The sequence below is a fragment of the Ochotona curzoniae genome, unplaced genomic scaffold (assembly GCF_017591425.1).
Source record: "Ochotona curzoniae isolate NIBS_2020 unplaced genomic scaffold, NIBS_Ocur_1.0 patch118, whole genome shotgun sequence".
Lineage (NCBI taxonomy): Eukaryota > Metazoa > Chordata > Mammalia > Lagomorpha > Ochotonidae > Ochotona > Ochotona curzoniae.
The window spans coordinates 32,568-54,497 of record NW_024466660.1 but is presented as its reverse complement, the minus strand read 5'-3'; the positions used below and the strand labels follow the sequence as shown (position 1 = coordinate 54,497).

Below are 21,930 nucleotides of genomic sequence, written 5' to 3'. Positions count from 1 at the left end.
ATGGTGACTGACACAGACACATGTGTGGGGGAGTGTTAGACATGTGACACCCCTCTCCACCCTGCCTTGCCTCTTTTTTCCCTACCATCGATTTGCATGCAAATATCTCCATGAGGACTTGTAGTCCACCATCCTCACTCTTACAAGTTTCATTTATTTATTTATTTGCACATAGACGTAGAGGATTAGACTGCTATTTTATGAGCTTTTTGGTTTTATTTACAGGTTAAGAGAGTTTGCAGAAGAGAGTTAAAAAACGTAGACATGTTCCTCTTGACCCAGAGGAAAGGTGGGAAGGGGCACTTGGTGGCCTCTTTGGAACTTGTCCTCTCCTGAGAAAATCCTGAGCTCTAGTGTTAGAAAGTTGGGTGCTGGCCTTTAGGAGACGCTGTTGTCAGGGTTGTTTTAACCCAGGGAAGGAGGCGGGGAAGAGGAGGGGGAAGAGAAGAAGGCAGTGATGATGTCATCAGGAAATTAACGAGTCACTGGCTGCCAAGAAGTCAGTCTTCACTCGTCTAGGCGAGGTTCCCTTCCTGCACAAATAGGAGTGTCATTGGTCTTCATAGTGCGCAGAGATTTCTGACTTTTTTCCACTTCAAACTTAGATTTTGTTTACGGCCATACCACCCTGAACACGCCCGATCTCGTCAAACTCAGTTTTCAGGAGGTTTTCCTGAGCACCACTGACCTTCAGGAGAAGTGCGGGAGTTTGAACTGAAGCAGGTATGTACATTTCTACCCCACCACCCTGGGATCTCACGCTCTGAACTTCCCTTTGTCACAGGAACTTGCTCAAACTGTCACACTGGCACGATCGGTGCCCAGAATTCTGGGACCTGCTGGGAAAATGAAAGTTAGTAAGAGTAATTAAAAAAAAAAAAAAAAAGCTAAGAAGTTCCCAACATAGGTAACTGGTAGCCATTTGCTACGAGCTGGGACCATGTTTGGCAGGTTGACTGTCACAAAGAGACTATAGGATGCGTGTATCAGAAACCAATCATTTAACCTCAAGGTTAAATGAAGGAGACTTCAGGATGATTACATTAAGAGACCTTATCTAACAACAAAGTAATAATATATTTGTTGCATAAAGTCTGAGAAAGTTAGATGTGGGTGCAGAAGATTGATGCAATCTCGAGCTACACCCCCAACTTGGTTCCATCCTTGACTCTAGTTTTCAAATAAATAAATAAATTCTAAAGGAAATGAAAAAAAGAAATCAGGGTAAATTGAGTTCTGATTAACAATCCCCCTTAAGCCTTCTAATGGACACTTGTAAGTTCTGGGGGATGCTGGAGATGCTGGAGTCGGTTTTCTGGGCTGTTGGTCCTTGGAGAAGCCTCAAATTTCTCAGACTTCCTGGGATGTCTATTGTCTAGGAGAGAGGAAGCTGGGGTTGAGCAAGAGGCGGTGAAGCCTGGTCTCCTGGTCCTCACTCGTGCTGAGCCCTCTCTGCCTCTGGCAGGGTGGCCATGGCATCTGGAGATCGGAGTCTGAGTTTCATCTTGGATCAGAAAAACCTTCGTGAGCTGCTTCTGGAGCTCGACTCACAGCTGGGGGCCCAAGAGGTGGAAAGCCTCAAGTTTCTCTGCCTGGATTTGGTCAGCAAAAGGAAGCTGGAAGAGGCAGACTCGGCCTTGGATATTTTTGAGCTCCTTTTGGACTACGAGCTCGTGCAAGAACAGAATATTTTCTTCCTCGCGGAACTCCTCTACATCATCAAGCAGATCAAACTGTTGCAGCACCTCGGGTACAGCAAAGAGGAGGTGGAGCATATGCTGCCCACGCGAAGGAAGGTGTCTTTGTTCAGGTGAGGCCGGGAGGGAGGGGCCTGGCTGGGAGGACGTGTTTCTGTTTCTAGCCACTGGGCTTTTTTTTTTTTTTAGTTAATTAATTAATTAATTAGAAAGTCAGAGGGGGAGAGATTGAGAGAGTGAGAAAAAAGAGAGAGAGAGTTGTTTTATCTCCTGGTTCACCCACTCCCCAATTCCCCGCCAAGAGCCAGGAGCTGGGGCTGCTCCATGCTGAAGCCAGGATTTAGGAACTCCATCAGAATCTCTGATATGAGTGCGAGGAACTCAAGTATATGGGTCATTTTCTACTGCCTCTTCCCATCCCAAAAGCAAGGTGCATTAGCAAGGGGTAGGATGGGAATCCAAGCAGCCTGAGTCTCAAACTAGCTCTCTGAGAGGTATGCCAGCATGGCAGGTGGTGACTTCATTCCCTATGCCACAATGCTGGCCTCTGAAAGTGTCTAGTGACTTGGTGATTAGAATCCTTCAAGTCCTTCAGCATATGGACGACTCTTGGTCAGCTAAAGGAATGATGAATTCTGGAAATCCATTCTATTTGTTAAACATCTGAGGGATATTGGTGTTGGGAATGAGACACTTAGCTTTTCTGACTACAGATGATACGGCAAGCTTGATATTGCTGTGATTCCCTTATGTTAAAAAGTTATTTATTTGAAAGACAGACAGACAGACAGACATACAGAGATATCTTCCACCCACTGTTCTTTTTTTTTTTTTTTAAGATTTATTTTTATTATTTTTTTATTGGAAAGGCGGATATACAGAGAGGAGAGACAGAGAGGAAGATCTTCCGTCCGATGATTCACTCCCCAAGTGAGCGCAACGGGCCGATACTATGCCGATCCGAAGCCAGGAGCCTCTTCCGGGTCTCCCACGCGGGTGCAGGTTCCCAAAGCTTTGGGCCGTCCTCGACTGTTTTCCCAGGCCACAAGCAGGGAGCTGGAAGGGAAGCGGGGCTGCCGGGATTAGAACCGGCGCCCATATGGGATCCCGGGGGTGCAAGGCGAGGACCTTTAACCACTTGCGCCACCGCGCCGGGCCCCCACCCACTGTTCAACTCCCCATGCTCAGAGCTCAGTCTGCACTGCCCACGTGACAGGGATGCACCATTGGAGTCCATTGCTTGCCAACACCCAGGGCGTATGATGGCAGGACACCAGAGCTGATATGGGATGTGGGCTTTCGAAGTGGTGTCTTAATTTGTGGCAAATGCCTGTCCCAGTCCTTTTTCAACCTGTGGTGGGCAATCCAGTATTGGCTGCCTTCAGGTCTTCTCCCACAAGGACATCTAAATTAATGTTGGATTTCTAAGATGGGACCCAAAGCTGGTGGGAGTGGGGGATGGGTTGAAATTGGGTATATCTTCCTAATGTGCTGGAAAGTAGCACTAGACCCAGAATCTGGAGACATGCCTTGGCAGCTTGCCATGCTAGTGGGCACCTTGGAAGCTCAGAGTTGTTTTCAAGTCTCTAAACTACTCCCAGAGTTGATCCTTCACATGCCGGATAACATGTGTAAAAATGCTTGATTGACTGATGTGTGCAAGTATGAAAATTTATTTGTCATTTTGGGTGTATGTCTTAGAAAGATGCTCTATGACCTGTCAGAAGGCATCAGCGCAGAAACCTTAAACAGCATGAAGTTCCTTCTGGGAGAGTCACTGCCCAAGTCTGAGATGGTGAGTGCGTCCTGGAGATGGGGACTATGTAGCACTGTGCTGCTCGGCAGTGACTCCGAAGAGGCTGGAAGGGGATTCCATGGAGGCTTCTTCCTCACAGTATGCAGACTTACCAGGGTTAAAATATCTGTTTTGTTGGATGGGCCTGGATTGTACACTCTTTCTCCTACTCAATCTGTGGTGTGGGCAAATGACCGAAGCGCTCTGGGCTTCTGTCTTCTTACATGTCAGATTGTCCTGGGTGTCCTTCTAGGATTGTTGGGCTAATAAGATGAAGTAACACACACATCAGGTATTCACACGAGGTGTGTATTTATTATAGCAACCATGAAATCGATGCTAACTGTTGCTGACATCCCCTGTGTTTTAGTATGTAGAACTGTTCAAGGCATACCTGGTAAGCAACAACCAGGTGAGAATAATCTGAGGTAGTCCAGGAGTCCTTTGCAGGGGCTTTGTGGTGTCTCTCCTGTAGGATGTTTGTGAAAGTCAAAGAAGACAGCACTGAGATGTGCTTTGTAAAGGGCTGTGCACGCCTTTGAAGTTACTACTAGTGATGCACTGGATATTAACATAGTGGCTATCAACTAATTATTCTGGTAGTTAAATTTAAATGCAGAAAAGGAGCTGTAAACCTGCTTTCTAAGCCTCAAGACTTTATGCTTTGTTTGGCTCCACCAACAACTTGTGAGGAATAGTTTAGTTAGTTTGAGAAGTTTCAAAATGTACCCTAGAACATAGTGTTGCTTGCTACTTTTTGAAGTTTTACGTTATGTAATTTTGATCATGCAAAAGAAGATGTGAAATATGTGGGGATGTTAAGAAATGTAGTCACAAAGCAGACATACATGAGCCCACTGTTTAACTTCTGAGAAGGCTCCTGGGCCATCTTCCCCAATCCACTGACATTACTGACAAATAAAAGGTTTGCCCCACGGGAGGCTGTTTCATGTGAAGTCAGTCCAACAAGCACAATGTGAGCAGTTCTTCAGACATTTTTCTGTAGCACAACATGGTTGATTCCATTTTCACTACAATCTTGGAGTATTTCCGCTCTGCTCTTCCTTGCTTTAGAGCCCTCAGGAAATGGAATTGCAGCCTCCTGTGTTCTCACTGGCCTGCCTGCTTGGGGTTCCTTGCTCCCAAACCCTGGTGTCTTGAGGCTGGCTCTGAGTCTTCCTCACCTTTAGAGCCCAGCACGTGGTGCCTCTGAGATGACCTGATGCTCAGCCGATCTGAATGAAGCATGAATGGATGAGTGTGTGTGATTTCTCCTACCACGTCTTTCTGAGGAAGCTGCACACGTGCAGTGTAGACTTTGCAATGAGTGCTGATGGGAACTGTTACTGGGGATGTGTTAAGAGCTACTTACAGCATCTTCACATTTGTTGCTCCTCTTCCTCACATGGTCTCTGGAAGCTCTGGACTTCTTGTCTTATATACCTTTTAAAATATCTTTTTCTTATCTTTTTGGTTTTTTTTTTGTTTAAAAACATCCATGACAATCAACAGAACACAAGTATTGACAAATGACAGAAAGATAAAATTTGATGTATGATTTATATGGTTAATCCCTTTAAAATCATCACTTAACTCAAGAATTAATTTTTAAATAAAACTATTTAAATTTATTTTATTAAAAATAAAATATATAAATTTGAAAATAAAATGTTTTTAAAATATTTATTTATTTGAAAGAATTACAAGGAAAGAGAGAGAGAAAGAGAGATCTTCTATCCACTGATTCACTCAAATGATAGCGCTGGCCAGGGATGAGCCATGTCAAAGCCAAGAGCTTCATCTGGGTCTCCCTCATGTGTGGCAGGGGCCCTGGCATTTGGACCATCTTCTGCTTCTTTTCTCAGGTCAGTCTCAGGGAGTTGGATGGGAAGTAGAGCAGCCAGGGCACAAACCGGTGCTTATATGAGATGTCAGCATCGCAGAAAGAGACTTAATGAGCTATGCTATCATGTTGACCCCAAGACATTAACTTTGGGCATTAAGCAAAATGATACTTTATAATGCGCCATGTGAGTTCTCTTTGTATGCTCCTGTGTCACATGCTTTTATCAGGAGATACAAAATGCCTAGTTCTCTTGACATTAGCAACTGCTGATGTTCAACAATTTTATATACTGTCACATGTGGTTTCATAGGCAAGTATACTTTCTGAGAAATGTGTGATTAGGTAATTTTGTGTGAACACCACAGAATGTGTTTACAGAAACCCAGATGGTACAGCCCACTTTATAATGTGGGCTATGTGGTATACCACATTGCTTCTGTGTAACAGGTTAGTGTCTTAAATATTGTAGCCAATTCTAACACAGAGCTAAGTGTTTATGTATCTAAACATAGAAAAGGTAGAGCAAAAGATATGAGGCAATAAGAATTTTCCAAATCCATTGTGATCTTAAGGTACTTAAGGTGGTCTGTCCTAACAAATGTTGTCATGTGGTGAGTGATTGTGCTGATTCTTTTGCAGTTGCAAAATGAAGATATTAAATTTCTATCATTTTGTTTCCCTTTTGTCTATCATTGGTTACCCAGATATAAAATATATATGTATGTATACATACACATAGTATATGCTATTTTTAAAAATATTTATTTTATTTTTATTTGAAAGGCAGAGTTACAGAGGGGAGACACAAAGAGAGGTCTTCCATCTGTTGGTTCATTTCCCAAATGGCCACAACAGCTGGAGCTAAGCTGATCTGAAGCCAGAAGTCAGGAGTTTCTTGCGGGTCTCCCAAGTGGGTACAGAACCCCAAGAACTTGAGCCATCCTCTGCTGTTTTTCCAGGCCGTAAAAAAAAAAAGCTGGACCAGAAGTGCAGCAGCTGGGGCACAAACCAGGATCCAAATGTGGGGGCTGGTGTCACAGGTAGAGGATCAGCCTCCCAAGTCACTGTACCTGTACCAACCCCATAAGTTCTTTTTTTTTAAATTTATTTATTTTTATTGGACAAGCAGGCATACAGAGAGAGAGACATACAGAAAGAGTTTCCATTTGCTGGTTTACTCCCCAAGTGACCACAGCAACCAGAATTGAGCTGATATGAAACAAGGTGTTTCTTCTGGGTCTCCCATGTGGCTGCAGAGTCCTGCATTATGTGGTACTTGACTACTTTCTCGGGCCACAGGCAGGGAGCTGGAAGGGAAGTGGAGCAACAGGGACACGAACCAGTGCCCATAGGGGATCCTGGTATGTGCAAGGTGAGGACTTTAGCCACTAGGCTACTGTGCTGCTCCCACCCGTAAATTCTTGATGTTTTCATTTACTTACTCAGTTTTCAAGATGGTTAATTGGTTTCTTGTCATTAACAGAAGATGGCCCTTTAGAAAAATCACATGCAAACTTTCAGTGGATTTAAGCATATATGAGGGTTTTCAGTCTGCTGTAGCTATTCTGATTGAAGTTTAAATTGTCTCATTTTGGTCCAGTGACAGCCTCTTCAAGTTGGTCTTGACTCATTTTGATGGAATCCTTGTCATTTTCACGTTCCTTTACTGCCCTGTAATGATGCCCCAGGTTCATTGTATGTACTTTTTTCCCCCTAGTGCTGGATTCTATCATTTCTCTAAAAGGCTTGGTTTTATTAAATTAGAAATGTTATTTCCGAACCACAGACAAGTGCTAAAAGATGCCCAATGCCCCCAGGTTGATATTTCCTCTTCTTTTTTTTTTTTCCTTTCTTCCAAAAGGTCAGAAGTAGGAAATACGTGTGTGTGTGTGTGTGTACTTTTGTATATGATTCTTTTTAAAAGATGTTTTTGCAGATTTATTTTATTTAAGAAGCAGATTTACAGAGGGGAGAGACAGAAGAGAGATTCTTCATCTATTTGTACATGGTTCAAAAGGCCTCAATTGTGGGGAGTGGGCACCGGAGCAGACCAAATGAACATGAAAGGCCATTGCAGGATGGCGGCTGGCCCAGGGCCAGGAGGCGGGGTTGGTCTCGCCAGCAGGTAAACAGGAAGTCACAGGGATAGGCTGATGCCCTCGCTGTGATTATGTCATTGCTACTGGCCTATCAGGTAGCACCAAGTGGACCCACGGGGAGAAGTGATTGGTGGAGAGTAGCAGCTGCTAAAAGCAATAAGAAGAACGAGAAGAACGGGGCAGCAGAGAGGGGTAGAAAAGCTAAGATCTTCAGGGAGAAAAGCTAAGGTGTACGGGGAGAAAAAGCAGAGAGGGGTACAAAAGCAATAAGACCTACGGGAACAAGAGAGGGATACAAAAGCAGTACAAAAGCAGTAAGACCTATGGAGAGAAAAGTACAGGGAGAAAAGCAGTGGAGAAAGAGCATAAAAGCAGCTGCTTTTGGCAATAAGGGGTCCGGTTATAGTTCTGGCTTTTCCCAGAGTGTGCCGTGTAGGTAGTGTTGCTGCTGGTCGGTGACACTCAATGGCCAGAGCTGAGCCAGTTCAAAGCTGGGAGTAAGGAGTTTTTTCCAGATCTCTTACATATATGCAAGAATCCAAGGACTTGAATCATCCTCCGCTGTCTTCCCAGGCCATAAGCAGGGAGCTGGATGGGAAGTGAAGCAGCAGAAACACGAACCAGCACCCATAAGGGATGCTGGTCCCGTTAGTGGAAGATTAGGATGCTATACCACAGCGTCCCTGAGATGATGATTTTTCTAAAAAGAAAATGTTTTAAAAAGTACTGTAAGGTTATTGGGATTCTGCCATATAATTTCAGTGTGTAAAACTCATGTTTGCAATGTTTATGCTTGCACTGCAATTATCTGCCTTAAATGTAACATGTGTCAATATGAGAGGAGAATCCTACCGGTTTGCAAAACTCTCTGGGTGTTTCTGATTATTTTATGTTCCAAGTTGGAGTATCCTGTCCCAAATTTCCAAGAGTCTGGGTTTATCAGTAAAATGTCCTCTCTTTACTGTTGTACCCTTGCCTTGCCAAGGGGAGAATGGGGTGGTATGAGTGGTAGCAGTATGGGGTAGCAAGGGGTGGGAGGTGAGGGGAGAGGCAAGCAGCTCTGTTACAGGAGGGCCTGGCACACTCAGCACTGCACATTTTCCTCTAGGAAAAGTCTGGCAATGAGTCCTTCTCTTTTGCTTTTGCAGCTCCTAGGCATCTGTGGCTACAGAATCAAGTTCAGGGTCAGAAGTGCCCCCAGACGTTTGCCTCCCTATTCCATCATCTTTTAAATTTTTACTTACTATTTTACATATGATGATATTTATTTCTGCCAAGGGCATCTGGTTATGTATAACATCACTAGTGGGCAACACAAAATTATCAACTTCAAAACTAACCTATTGCAGATGAGTTCATGAATTTTGAGCTCCGTAGCCTGTGGTTTCCTTAACAGAGCCAGACCACATGATTTCACAGGCCTACCTTTTATGGCCCACCCCTGAGTGAAATGATCTGACTTATGCCCTGCCCGAGCAGCCAAAACACTGTCTAGGTTTTTCTCACTCAGTACCACAGTGAAAGGGGGGAAGTTCCTGGGCTTAGCTGTGGCATAGATAAGGCCAAATACAGGAAAGCTGCACTTCCTTCTTGGACCCCTGATGATCACAGGATCATATCCCAGTTTTGGCTCTGCAACACATGCCCAAGATTGGTCTGGGCTGGTTTCCTCTGAGCTCTGCTATTAGGCCAGCCTTTCACAGAAAATAAAAGATGATCTCAAGCCTAGGGGAGTTTCCCACCTGGCTTAATCAGGCAATGTTTCCTGTCATGGGACTTCAGAAAAAAAAAAAAAAAAGCAACCTATCAGTTGCTTCCTAGCCTTTGGAGAAAGCGCCCGCTTCTTTGCTGCTTGTTTAAAGAGTTATTTATTTTTTACTGGAAAATCAGATTTACAGAGAGAAAGAGAGACAGATAGAAAGATCTTCCATCCACTGGTTCATTCTTCAAGTGGCCGCAATGACTGGAGTTGAGCTGATCCAAAGCCAGGAAGGAGCCCGGAACTCCCTGTAGGACTCCTGTGTGGGTGTAATGTCCCAAGGATTTAGGCAGTCCTCAACTGCCATGCCAGGCCACAGACACAGGGATTTGGAAGGGAAATGAAGCAGCCAGAATAAGATCTAGTGCCCATATGGGATTCTGGCGCATATAAGGCAAAGATTTAGCCAGTTGGCTATTGCACTGTGCCCTGGAGGAAATGTGTTTTAGTCAAGAGGGAAAGCACTCAAATTTCCAGTCTTTCCTGGAAGTCTCTTGCAGGCTGGGTAGGGATACCTCTTTGATAGCAGGCTGACCCATGTAAGCTCACACACATCGTCAGATGCCTGACCAGCTAGCAGCAAATCCACTCTCAGAACAGCATGCAGGAGGTAAAGGAAGCCACACCCAAATCTGCTGACTTTTTAGCAAAGTAAGAGCTGGCAGATGTTTCCTGCTAATGCTTAACCTAAACTGCAGTAGTGCACAGGCTCTGTGTAACTTGAGTGTGTGTGTGTGGTTATTTTCTAAGCGTCTAAGAAACTTCATGAAGTGATGTGAATTTCGACCATTGCTTCCGGAATCACTCTTAGCCTTGTTTCTTCATTCTGTTGGGTTGTTATCAAGATGTGTGAGTTTCTGTTTCGAGGTACAAAGCTCATTTGCACGTCACCGTGGTAACGCCTTGTGCACTTTATGTGAGGAGGGCACCTTCTGACCTCTGCCTCACTGATGCACTCCAGTGAGTCTTTCTCCACCTCTCCTCTGTCCAGTGTCCATTACCTGGCCCAGCCCTAGCTGGCCCAGCCTGCAAGGGCAGCATGTGTACTCCTTTTAGTTCCTCTTCCCTGTCTCTGGAATTTCTTGAAAAGTTTCTCTCTCCCTCTTTCTTTCTTTTACGAGACTTTTTTTTTTTATGATCTTTACATAGTTGATTAGGGCTCAAAGAGACAATGGCTACAGAAAAGTGTGTAAGATCATTGTTTTCACATTCTCTTTTCTCCTTCCTCTATCTGGGGGAAAGTAAGAGACAAAGGGAGAAGTCCCACTCAACCTCCCAACCATCCAAGCGTCTCTGATGTGGGGCATGCTCCTAGGGCACTCCTCAAGTGGTTTCAATAGTTCAACTGTTCTGAATTACTGCTAATCTCGCTATTCTAAGCATGATGAAATCTCTCTAGAATCCACTGACTGGTTTGGTCCACCTTAGCATCTCCACTTGCCCATATTTTCACTGACAACACTTGGCTGGGCTAGTTGATTAATTTGTTTTGTTCTCTGTTCTGGTACCAGGTGTCCTCTGCAGGCTCCAGTGTACTACCATATCCTCCATGTGCACCTGGATATGCTGTCCACTGCTCTGTCTGAGCCTCTGAGGAGGCTCAGCTTTGACACATGCACTCCAAGGTCAGACCATGGAACCTGCAATTCTTTTCATGGTTGGAGTTCTGAGTTCAGCAATTCGATTGGGGGATCCCCAATGAAACTTTGTCAGAGGTGATCCCAGACCTGATTCTTATGTGTGCTTGCTAGTACAGGGTCCAACACAGACCATCGCCCCAATCAGCCTATGCATATGCTAGTGGTTGCTGCTGGATCAGTTCTGTTTCCAGCTCTGTCTTCTACACAAACCAATGGGTGTTGGAACCTATCCAGATCCTGTCCACCACACACTTGGCCATGTAAACCATGTAGGAGCTGCAGCCTAATCAGAATGACCCTCATTACCCCCCACCAAGCCCACTTCCTGCCCTGGTTCCTATGCTTGCCAGTATGTACAGCAGACTGGTCCAGTCTGTTCCACATCCCATTCAGCTCTCATATGTGTCAATGGGCATTGAAGCCTAGTTCAACCCAACCAGGCCCACTATCCAGCCCACACACCTGCTGATGGATACTACTCTCTCATGCCTGCCCCATTCCTGGTTCTCATGCTCACCAGACAGAGTGGCAACCCAAGAGGGAGGTGCCCACTGTTTCCCTGCTGGGCCCAATCCTGGATCATGCACTCTCTAGATGGTTCTGCAATTTGGCTTGACAGAATTAGCTCCCCAGTGCCAGCCAGCCTCTGCCAGCTGATGCTGTAGCAGACCCCAATCAACCCACACCCACTCTGACTTACGCTTGCATCAGTAAGAACAGTCAACCCAGCTTGACTTTTCCCTGGTCCAGGTCACATGAGACCCAATAGGTGTTGTAGCTGTCAGACCTGATCTGCCCCCATCCCAGTTCATGTTCTATAGTGGGAATGGTGATACAGCTGGGGAACACCATGCTGCCCTCCTACTGGCTTTGCCCTCTCCCTCTTGGGTCTTACGTTTTTGGTTGGATGCCGCAGCCTGGTCTGGCATGGCCTGCCTTGCCTCAGCATTTGCCAGTGGATGCTGTAGTCCGGCCCAGCCAGCTCATCCCCAATTCCAGCTCAGGTTTCTCTTTTTTTCATCAGATGAGATAGAAAGCACTCAAGACTGAGACTTGAAACTTTAGGGTTTCTCTGACTTGTTTGCATCTTGGATGGTTGGTTGAATACACACACACACACACACACACACACACACACACACACAGATTTTCTTTAACTCTTCCTTTTCCTTCTGTTACTGCTCCATCTCCCCCTTTCTGCTCAATTTATTGCAGTAATAGTTCACACACACTCCTTTCATTAACTCAACTCTTAGTTCCATTTCAACACATTCCAGTTTGACTTCAATCTAAAGCAGATGAAACTCAGCTTGCTAAAATCCCCAAGAGCCATCTCATAGCCAATTTTCAGAATCTCAGCATTTTCTGCCCTTGGTTCTGATCCTGGAATGCTGTGTTCCAGCAATAGCGGCTCATCATCTTTCACAAAGCAGTCCAGGAATGCCCTCCCATGTGTGGTTTGTGTGGAGCTTGTGGTGGGGAGAGTTGGATGATAGTAATGAATGATATCACTACTTAAGTCATCTTTGACTCTTACCTCATTTCTTCACACATTTCCACTTCATCCTCCCAATTCCCCAGAACAGACTTCAGCAGCGCCTCTCCAGTCCAGCACCATTGCAGCACCACTGCTGTGGATAGATCTTGATCATTTCTTCTCTAATCCATTTCTTCTTCCAGCCTACCGCCTAAGACTTCTATTTAGCAACAGATCTGTTCATGCCATTGATATCCTTGATCCCAACCCTTGACCACATGCTCATGTGATGTGTATGATCCTTTCTCATTTCAAACGAGATCTAGCTCCCACTTGGTATGGGTTGGTGTTTGTACCCATATCTTCTTCCTAGCTTCATAGAAGGCTCTGGCCCCTTGCAGCCTTTAAACTGTTCAGTGTGATGGGTGGAGACTTCCTCCCCAGCCTATGCCGGCAGCCTGATGGTGGCATTGGATGCTCACTTTCTCAGCATTCTTTTCTGTGGGCTCCATGATAATTTTGTTTACATATATATTTTTCATAGGCGAATCAGTACATTCACTGGTCCTGATCTCTGGAAAGTTTATGGTAACTTCCACCCCATAGATCATTCAGATTTCGAAGAATCTTAGCTGGTTTGTGATTTCTTCCCTATCCAGGAGTGCTTTGAGATATTTTCTTTCAAAATACCAAATGTAAAAGTTTCTCAAGCCAAATTTTCTTGGAGCTTATAATCAGTTCTTCACTGACAGTTGTGAGAAAGAGGTGGTGTAGCTCGATGATTGATGTTGGCATCAGAGTGTATTGACTCAGCCAATTATAGACTTTGTGACCTTGGGAAAATGATTAAACCTTTCTGTCCTTCAGTCATTTCATCTTCAAAATGAGGAATATGATAGTTTCTCCTGCATTGGGTTGTTTTGACATTGCTATTTAGCAAATGCTGTACTTGGTGTGTATAGAGTTACCTATCGTATCTATACAGGGTGTCTGGTATTAATAGGATCACAAAGAGATTCGTTTAGATAGAGCTCTTCTCTTAAACTACTGAACCCCCGCAGTGCATGAAATACACTTCAAACATGACTGCAAAGCTTGGTTCTTAGTGGCCACACAGGTGATTTATTTTATCGTTGCTTAATATTTGAATGTATAATCACTAGTCAGGTAAAAGTGGCTCCCTGGATTCTCTTGCAGAACTCTCTGAAGTTTTTGGACTATCTGGAGAAACAAGGTAAAATACGGGAAAACGATCTGACGTTCCTAGAAGAACTCTGCAAAAAAGTCACCCCGAGCCTTACAAGAATAATAGAGAAGTATATAGAAGAGAAAGGTAAGAAGTGGACACTTGGTGACTTGCACCCGATTATGAGAATTCTTAAAACAATTTTGGCCATGTTTGCTCACCATTTGGTTAATGTCCTCTTGGGAAAACCATAAATCTCCCCTTTGTTCCTTCAGCATGTTTATTGGAAGCACACTTGATGCTTGGCACTGTTGGAGAAGTTGGAAGTATAGCAAGAACTTAGCATCACTCCCACCCATAAAACTTACTTCAAGGGGAGAAAGTAGTTTTAGATAATTGTCCGTGTGTGATTTTTTTTTATGGTAGTGAGGGTATAGAAAGTTGTTTTCAGTGAAATGACAACAAAGAAGGAGGCAGGATAGCACAGGGTTAAGAGTGGGGGCCGAAGACTCTAGTGGCTAGGACTGCTTGTGTAGCGTGCTGGCTTTTTCTTTAGCTTTTCCATGTTTTCCTTCCCCCCATTTGTAAAGTGGGCATAGTTCTAGCACACACCTCATAGGGTTGTATGAAAATTGAGTGAGTTAATCCCTATAAAATGCTTCTCTGGTGGGAATTGGCATTCAGTGCATGGTTTTATGGCTGCATTTGTTAAAGGGATTCATGAAGAAGTTTATTTTATTGTTATATTTTTTTCTAGTCTGCATTGTAAAGACAGTTTTTGCTGTGATACTATATGGAGGTGGAAGCCCACAGAACAAATCAAATATGGGTTAGCATGATATATATTCAGGTGTGTCTTTCTCCACTGTTGAGCTGGAACTCAAATGCTGAAGGACATATTTGTGAAGATTTTTATGCCACACCCAACTCATGCTTAATACAGTGAGTCAAGCTGTTGTGCAGATTTCTTGGACTGCAAAAGGAAACTAAGAGGAAATTCTCCTTTAAGAATTCATTGAATACAAAGTGAGGGACAAAAATACTGCTGTCAAGTTGATAAAATCTCAAAATTGAAGCATTGAAGAAACATGCAATTAAAGGAAAAGTTACAAAGAATTCAAAAATTGCTGACCCTGCAGTTATCGAGTGAGAACTAAAAAGCAGGAAGTTGATAGTGAAAGAGTATTTCACTGGCCTGCAGGTGAACTTTGAGTACTGAGGTTGTTTTCTGATGTTGTTTTCCTGTAATGAGTTATCATTAGGCGACCATAATATTTTGGATGTATGAATTATGGAGGAGTTGCCTAATTTCTATGCAATTAGTGATTGGCTCAATGAGTCTTGAGGACTGAGATTTCTCTCAGGAGAGTTTTTTCTTCCTGCTCTGTGTGTGTGTGTGTGTGTGTGTGTCTGTTTTTCCCACCGGCGCACCTATCCAGCTGCTTGCCCACTCTTCAATCCCTCCGTCACTTTTGTTTAAATATCCATTCTTCCCTATTGGAAAAGCAGATCAGATCCACAGAGAAAAAGGAAAGATAGAGAAAAAGGTCTTCCATTGGCTAGTTAACTCTCCTAGTGACCCAGAGCTGAGCTGATCCAAAGCCAGGAGACTGGAGTCTCTTCCAGATCTCCCACGTGGGTGCAGGGTCCCAAGGCCTTAGGCCATACTGTACTGCTTTCCCAGGACACAAGCAGGGAGCTGGATGGGAAGTGGATCAACCGGAACACAAACTGGTGCCCATATGGAATCACGGCACTTGCAAGGCGAGGACATAGCTGCTGAACCATCGTGCCAGGCCTTATCCCTCTCTTTTTAAAAATTGTTATTATTTCCATGATACAGTTTTGTAGGTATAGGGATTTCTCCCTTCCCCTCCCCCAGAAGAAGAGTTTTAATTTTGAAGTTTTGTGTCTCTAACCTGCTTGCATGTGATCTTTTTGGGGTGTCAATTATTATAAAGAAGTAATGTTAGTTTTCTACAATGCTAAGGGTTTGGTTCAAGTCTGTTTAAGATGAGAAATAAAAGGACTGCATAGGGCTGCAGATTTTAAACTTCTCTGCAGGTCAGTGTGATTCCAAGTCCAAGTCCTCTGAATGCAATTGGGACATAGGTTGATTTGGAGACCAGGAGGCTGAAATTCAGAGAATTCTTGAGTGTCAGTGTTCATCTTAGTGTTTTAAAGTTTTTAAAATAAATTATATGGTGATAATGAATTAACATTCAAATAGTGAAAGTAATACAGAATATAGAGGGAGAAAGCCTCCCTTTTCCTCTTTTCTCAGTTACCAACTTATTTCCCAGATATAATCATGGTTTGAAATATATTTTTGCAGAATTTTCTTCTCTATAGAAACAATTGTGTATGTATATATGTAGCATACATAAACTTAACTAGGATCATGCAAACCATATTTAACAATTTGCTTATTTTTCATCTAATATAACTGACCTTTTCCATAAATATGATCAGGTAAAACATTATTTCTTTTTCAAGATTTATTTTTGTTTGAAAGGCATAGTTACAGAAAAAAGAAGAGACAGATACACAAACACAGGGAGAGAGAGAAGAGATTGAAACAGAGCTCTCATTTGCTGGTTGCTGGTTGCTGGTTGTTCCTTTTAGGCTGAAGCTGGGAGCCGGAACTCAATTCAGGTTTGCCACAAGGGTAGCAGGAACCCAAGCATTTGAGTGTCACTGCTGCCTCAAGGGTCTACATTAAGAGGCAGCTCGAGCCGGAGCTGAGAACTGAATCCAGGTCCTGACACGTGGGATGCAGGCACCTTAATCAGTGTCTGAATCATAGCCGAGTATTCACTCTAGCTCATTTGACGGCTCCTTGGAAATCTATTTTACGATGTAACAGATTGATTTAATTATTGCTTTTGCATAATATCTCCCTTTTTTCCCTTTTCTTTCGTTTTTTTTTCCATCTGATGTTATCTGAACTCTGATATCATTTTTAAGATAATCCTTTAAGGAACTCAATAATTATCTTGCACATTAAGCACTGTTAAGTTCTGAAATCATATTTGATAAAGTATATGGCAACTTTTAAGGAACTAATAAAATCACAAAAGTAATAAAACAAAAATCATAAGAAAAAATATACAGGAATCAGTTTTAACAAAAATAGTCAATAAAAATAACATTTATTTCTTGTTTGCATACTCTTATGTACACATTCATATGAAAGTAGTGTTAGAATTTTACAACCTCCTTAAAATAATTACTCTTGATGGTTGTTTTTGATGATTTGTTATTCCTGGGCTGCTAGCAGTCAGAAATTGATTTTGTTTTACTGTCTGGTTTTATTTCCAGCTGCTGTAGACAAGGAAACTGAGCCATTGCAACAAGAAGAGGAAGAGATAATTTCCCAGGCAGACATTGAACAATTCAATGGAGCCTTACCGGTGGGTACAGTGATGGGCTGGTCAGTGTTTAACCATTTGTTTTACCTTTTGCTTCCAACATCCAAAAAAGAAAAGAAAGATGAAGCACGAGCAAAAGAGAGGCGTAACTGTGCTTGACTCTTGCACAGCCCTGGGTTTCTTTGACATGGTTCCTCTTTGCTGTAGGAGAAGCTCAGTCAGGGTCAGTCTGCTGGGTGTCCAATCTGTGGGGCTGTACAGGCATGTATGCTTTGTTTAATGCTCTACTGTCATCACTTAGAAATTCTTAGAAATGCATGAACCAGGGCCTTGCAAATCATGTGGCAGGTCTTTCCCAGAGAGCAAGAACTGGGTTCCTGCTTCTTACCATGCTCAATCTGTCCTTCACAATGTGACCATGATACTTGGGAGACATGTGGCATGATTAATGTCTCCCCTCAGAAAACTTGGGTAGCTCTATTATGCCAGCACTTGTCTGCAGAAGTTAGATTAGCTGTAGAGAGTGTTGTGTTTTCAACTATGACATACAGGTAGCACAAAATTATCACTTACCTTGCTTTAGAAAAACTGTGATAAAGACATAATAAAATAGCACAAAGTATATATGTATTTAAAGATTTATTTTACTTTTATTAGAAAGAAAGAGAGACAAGGATCTTTATCCACTGGTCTGCTCCCTAGGTGGCCACAATGCTCAGAGCTGAACTGATTCACAGCCAGGAGCTTCCTCTGAGTCTCCCATGTGGGTGCAGAATCCCAAGGCTTTGGGCCATTCTTGACTGCTTCCCCAGGTTACAAGCAGGGAGCTGGAAGGGAAGTGGAGCAGCTGGGATAAAAACTGGCACCCATATGGGATTCTGGTGTCTGCAAGGTGAAGACTTTAGCCACTAGGCTGCTGCTCTGGGCCCAAATTTATTGTTTTAATCATTAAAAATTATTATGGTAAGGTACTAAAATACACATGAGATTTGCTGTCTTAGCCAGTGGTGAGTCCACGGTTCAGTAATGTTAAATAAGTTCACATTGTCATGTTAACATCACTCCAGATTTTTCTCATCTTCCCTAACTGTGATTTTCTACTCATTAAATTGTAACTCCCCATCTCCTCTTCCTCCCAAACCACGGGCCCCACCTTTCTTTACGTCTCTACGTATTTGTCTATGACAAGTGTCTCATAACTGTGGAATGGTACTATATCTGTTCTTCTGTGACTGGCTAATTTCACTTGGCATAAAGTCTTCAACTTTCATCTGTTTCAGTGTGTTTCAGAATTTTTCTTTTTTAATGGTTGAATAACACTCAGTGTACAGATGCAGTGTATTTGTACTGCATTTTATGCACCTGTTCATCCACTGGTGGATTCTTAGGTTACTTCTGTCTCTTGGCTATTGTGAGTGATGCTGCTGTGAGCACGAGTGCAGACATTTCTTTAAAAAAATACTTTAAGATTTTATTTATTTTTATTGGAAAGGCAGATTTACAGGGAAGAGACAGAGGAAGGTCTTCCATCTGCTGGCTCACTTCCCAAATGGCTGCAATGGCCAGAGCTGAGCTGATCTGAAGCTATCCTCCTAGGCCTTCCTAGGTCATAAGCAGGTGACTGGATGGGAAGTGGAACAGTCAAGACATGAACCAGCATCCATATGAGATGCTGGCACTTGTTGACAGAGGATTAGCTAGTTGAGCCATTGTGTCAGCTGAGTGTAGACATTTCTTTGAGACTCTGTTTTCCATTCTTTTAGGTGTATGAAAATAAGTGGAAGTGTTGGATCATGTAGTAATGCTATTTTTTCTTTTTTTGAGGAAACTCCACGCTGTTTTCCACAGTGGCCGCCCCATTTTATTATATCTCCTTTACAAACTTTGCACTATACTTCTAACTTCTACATATCTTCATCAACACTTGTTTTATTTATTTGCTTTTGACAATAGCTGTCCTGATGGATCTCATTCGTTTGGTTAACATTTCCCTCATGTCTAGTGCTGTTGGTGGTTTTTTTCATGTGCTTGTTGTCTATCTGTATATCCTCTGTGGAGAGATATCCATTCAGATCCTTTCCCTGTTATTTGTGGAAATTCTATTTTTTTTATTCTTAATTTTTTTCATGGTTTCTTTATTTTCATGTTGTTTTCAGAGTTACAAATTTTGAATTTGCAAAGAATTTCAATCTTAATGAAAAATTGCAAGAATGTGAATAATACAAAAAAATCACATATTGTATTAGTTGGTTTGCTGTTCCTGCTGTGAACTACCCGAGGCGGGATACTTTGTCCAGAAATAGGCTCATAGTTCTAGAGATTCGAGGGCATGGTGCCAGTGTTGGCTTGGCTCTGATGAAGGCCTAAGGGTAGACAGGTGACAACACAATAGCAGGAACACTTGCCATCAGATGGTGTGACAGGAAGCCCAAGCTTGGGGAGGAGCCAGTCTTGCTCTTGATAATAAGACTTTCACAATAACAGACTCTTTAGGACCCCAGCTCATAAAATGCTCACCACCTCTAAATGCTACCACATTGGAGAGCAAGTCCCCAACACGTGGGCCCCTGAAGGACAGCCTGTGTCTAGAACTCTGTTTACCACCCCGTGGATGTGCTGCTGCTCATGTACATGCTCACTCTCTCACACCTTTTCCCTCCACACACATAAGTTTTCTCCAGACTTTGTGACAGTGGGTTGCATACAGCGTGGCCCTTTCTCCTCCTGGTGTGTAGTTGTTAAGAATAAAGATTTTCTTTTACTGCAATATAGCACAGTTGTCCATGCAATCAAGTGAAATTTGTACAATACTTTTGTACAATTGATGGTCCACATTTCTAGTTTTGTTTGTGAAACCAATAATGTTCTTTGTATTTATCCTCTCCAGAACAAAATTTAGGATCACATATTTTATATATGCAAATACCATACATACAGACATACTTACAAACCAATATCTGTAATATAAATATTAAATGTGCTTGTCACGTCCCTTTAGAGTCCTTTAATCTTGAACATTTCTACAACTTTTCTTCCTCTTTTAGGACACTGAGACAGTCGAAGAACGCAGCCAATCCTCCTAACTTTCATAAAAAGCACAGAATCTGGCTCTGTTTTGGTGTGGTGTTTCCTCATGATTAGATTCAAGCTTTGCATCCTGGCCAGCCTATCACCTGATTGATGCTATATCTGGCTTAGGGCCTAATGTCTGGAACTGCATGTGTCCATCTTCCTCCTATTAGGGATGCTCCTCTGTGATATTTCTTCACTTTGCAATTCACTTGGTATCTTTTCCCCTGCCCACCTAACAAATGAGCAAGGGGGAGACATTTTAACACTCCACAAGCATCCTGCTCTGCATAGAATCTCTTCCCTAGATTGAGACTCCACTGTGGAGTTTTGTGTGATCTAGGATTTATCATGTTGGTGAAAAAGCAATCCTTTCCAACTACAGGATTCTCACTTCAATTACAAGTCAGCACTCAACAAGGTCCTTCCATTTCCCTCTAGAAGTGCGTTCTTGTTATTTTCTATAAAGGAAGTGATGGAGACCCACAGATGACCTGTGGATCCAAGACAGGCAAAGAACATCAGGGAGATGTGCATTCCATGTGAGAATGTGACATGGAGTCTGAGTCCCCATGTGACAGGTACGGGTGTTTAGGTATCTAAAGGGATCCAGCTGGTGGGAGGGCACTTTGTACATGATATTAAGAGATTAAATGCATCATTTATTAAGAACAATGTTGACATCTCTTCCTGCCTACTGAATTTATGAGTCCCATCTGCTTCCTCTGAAAGAACATAACATAGTTGAGAAGGATGCTTGCCTATGTAAACTAGTGGTTAGGGTGGGAAAGGTCGAGGAGTAGAGGGAAGTGCATGAGATGATTGTTTCTAAATTTTTGTTTTTCTTCTTCCTGTATCTTGGGAGAGCAGGGAGATTAGGGGAAGCCACACGCAGCATCCTGTGTCAGTACCTGGGGATGAAGAATGCCCACCCAATGTCTTCCCAGGTTTCCCAATGTGGAGCATGCTCCATTCTGCTCAAGTGGTTTTGATAATTCTGAAATGCTGTTGATTTTGCCAATCCAAGGTTCCATTGGCTGACACAGTCCACTTTAGAGACTATATTCGCCCAGATATTTGCTGTCAAGCTTGGCTAGGGTAGTTGTCAAATTTGTTCTAAAAAAGGATAACATTTCAGCAGCCAAATATGAAACACAAAGGAAATGAAACCAAAAGCAATTGCCTGGTTCTGAACTATGCTTTTTAAAATTCCTGTTATTCAAGGTAAATGATAGCTGAGCCTTCCTGTCCTTTAGCCTCTCCAGAACTCTTGAGTCAGACAGAATGAGTTGGCATGTGAAGTCTTAGTTAAAATGTTTTAGGAATTTTAACTTTGGCGTTTTTCTCGTAAAAATTGTCTCCAAGCTTTCTACTTGCTCTTTTCAGGGAAGGCTTTATTTAGTTATTTTTCTTTTCATGAACTTACCTTTTAGTTCCGTTTTCCATGAACTTTTCAAGTTTTATTGATTTATTTGAGAAGCAGAATGGCAGAGGGAGAGACAGAGGGAGGTAATTCATCCACTGGTTTACTCCCCAAATGTCTACAACAGCTGGAACTGGGCTAGGCAGAAACCAGGAACCAGGAACTCCATCTGGGTATCCCAGCAGGGATGGCAAGAACCCAAGTACTTGAGCCATTATTGGCTGCCTCCCAGGTGGGTTAGCAGGAAGCTGGGTGGGAAGGTAGAGGTGGGGCTTGATTCCCCACACTTCAATATGGACTGTAGGTTTCCTAAGCCTACATAACCAGCTATGTCACACATCTACTCTTGGGGGCAACTTCAGCATATTCAGTATTATGCACGTCTGGCATTTTGGAGAAGAGTGAACTGAGGAAGGTATTGTTTTGGTTTTAGTTCTGCTCTTTCACAATGCTCCTTTAAGACACAAAATGACTTATCTCCTTTTTGAGCAAAATTCAGGAAGATTTTGCTTATGACATCCAGGTCATGAAAGTCATTGAAAGGATTCATCTTGTGACTATGTCTTAC

At 42.9% G+C, this 21,930-nt stretch overlaps 1 pseudogene; it reads left to right on the top strand.

Moving 5' to 3' along the window:
* Positions 1 to 1,487: 1,487 nt before the first annotated feature.
* LOC121166304 lies at positions 1,488 to 17,538 on the top strand (annotated as a pseudogene).
* Positions 17,539 to 21,930: the final 4,392 nt, after the last annotated feature.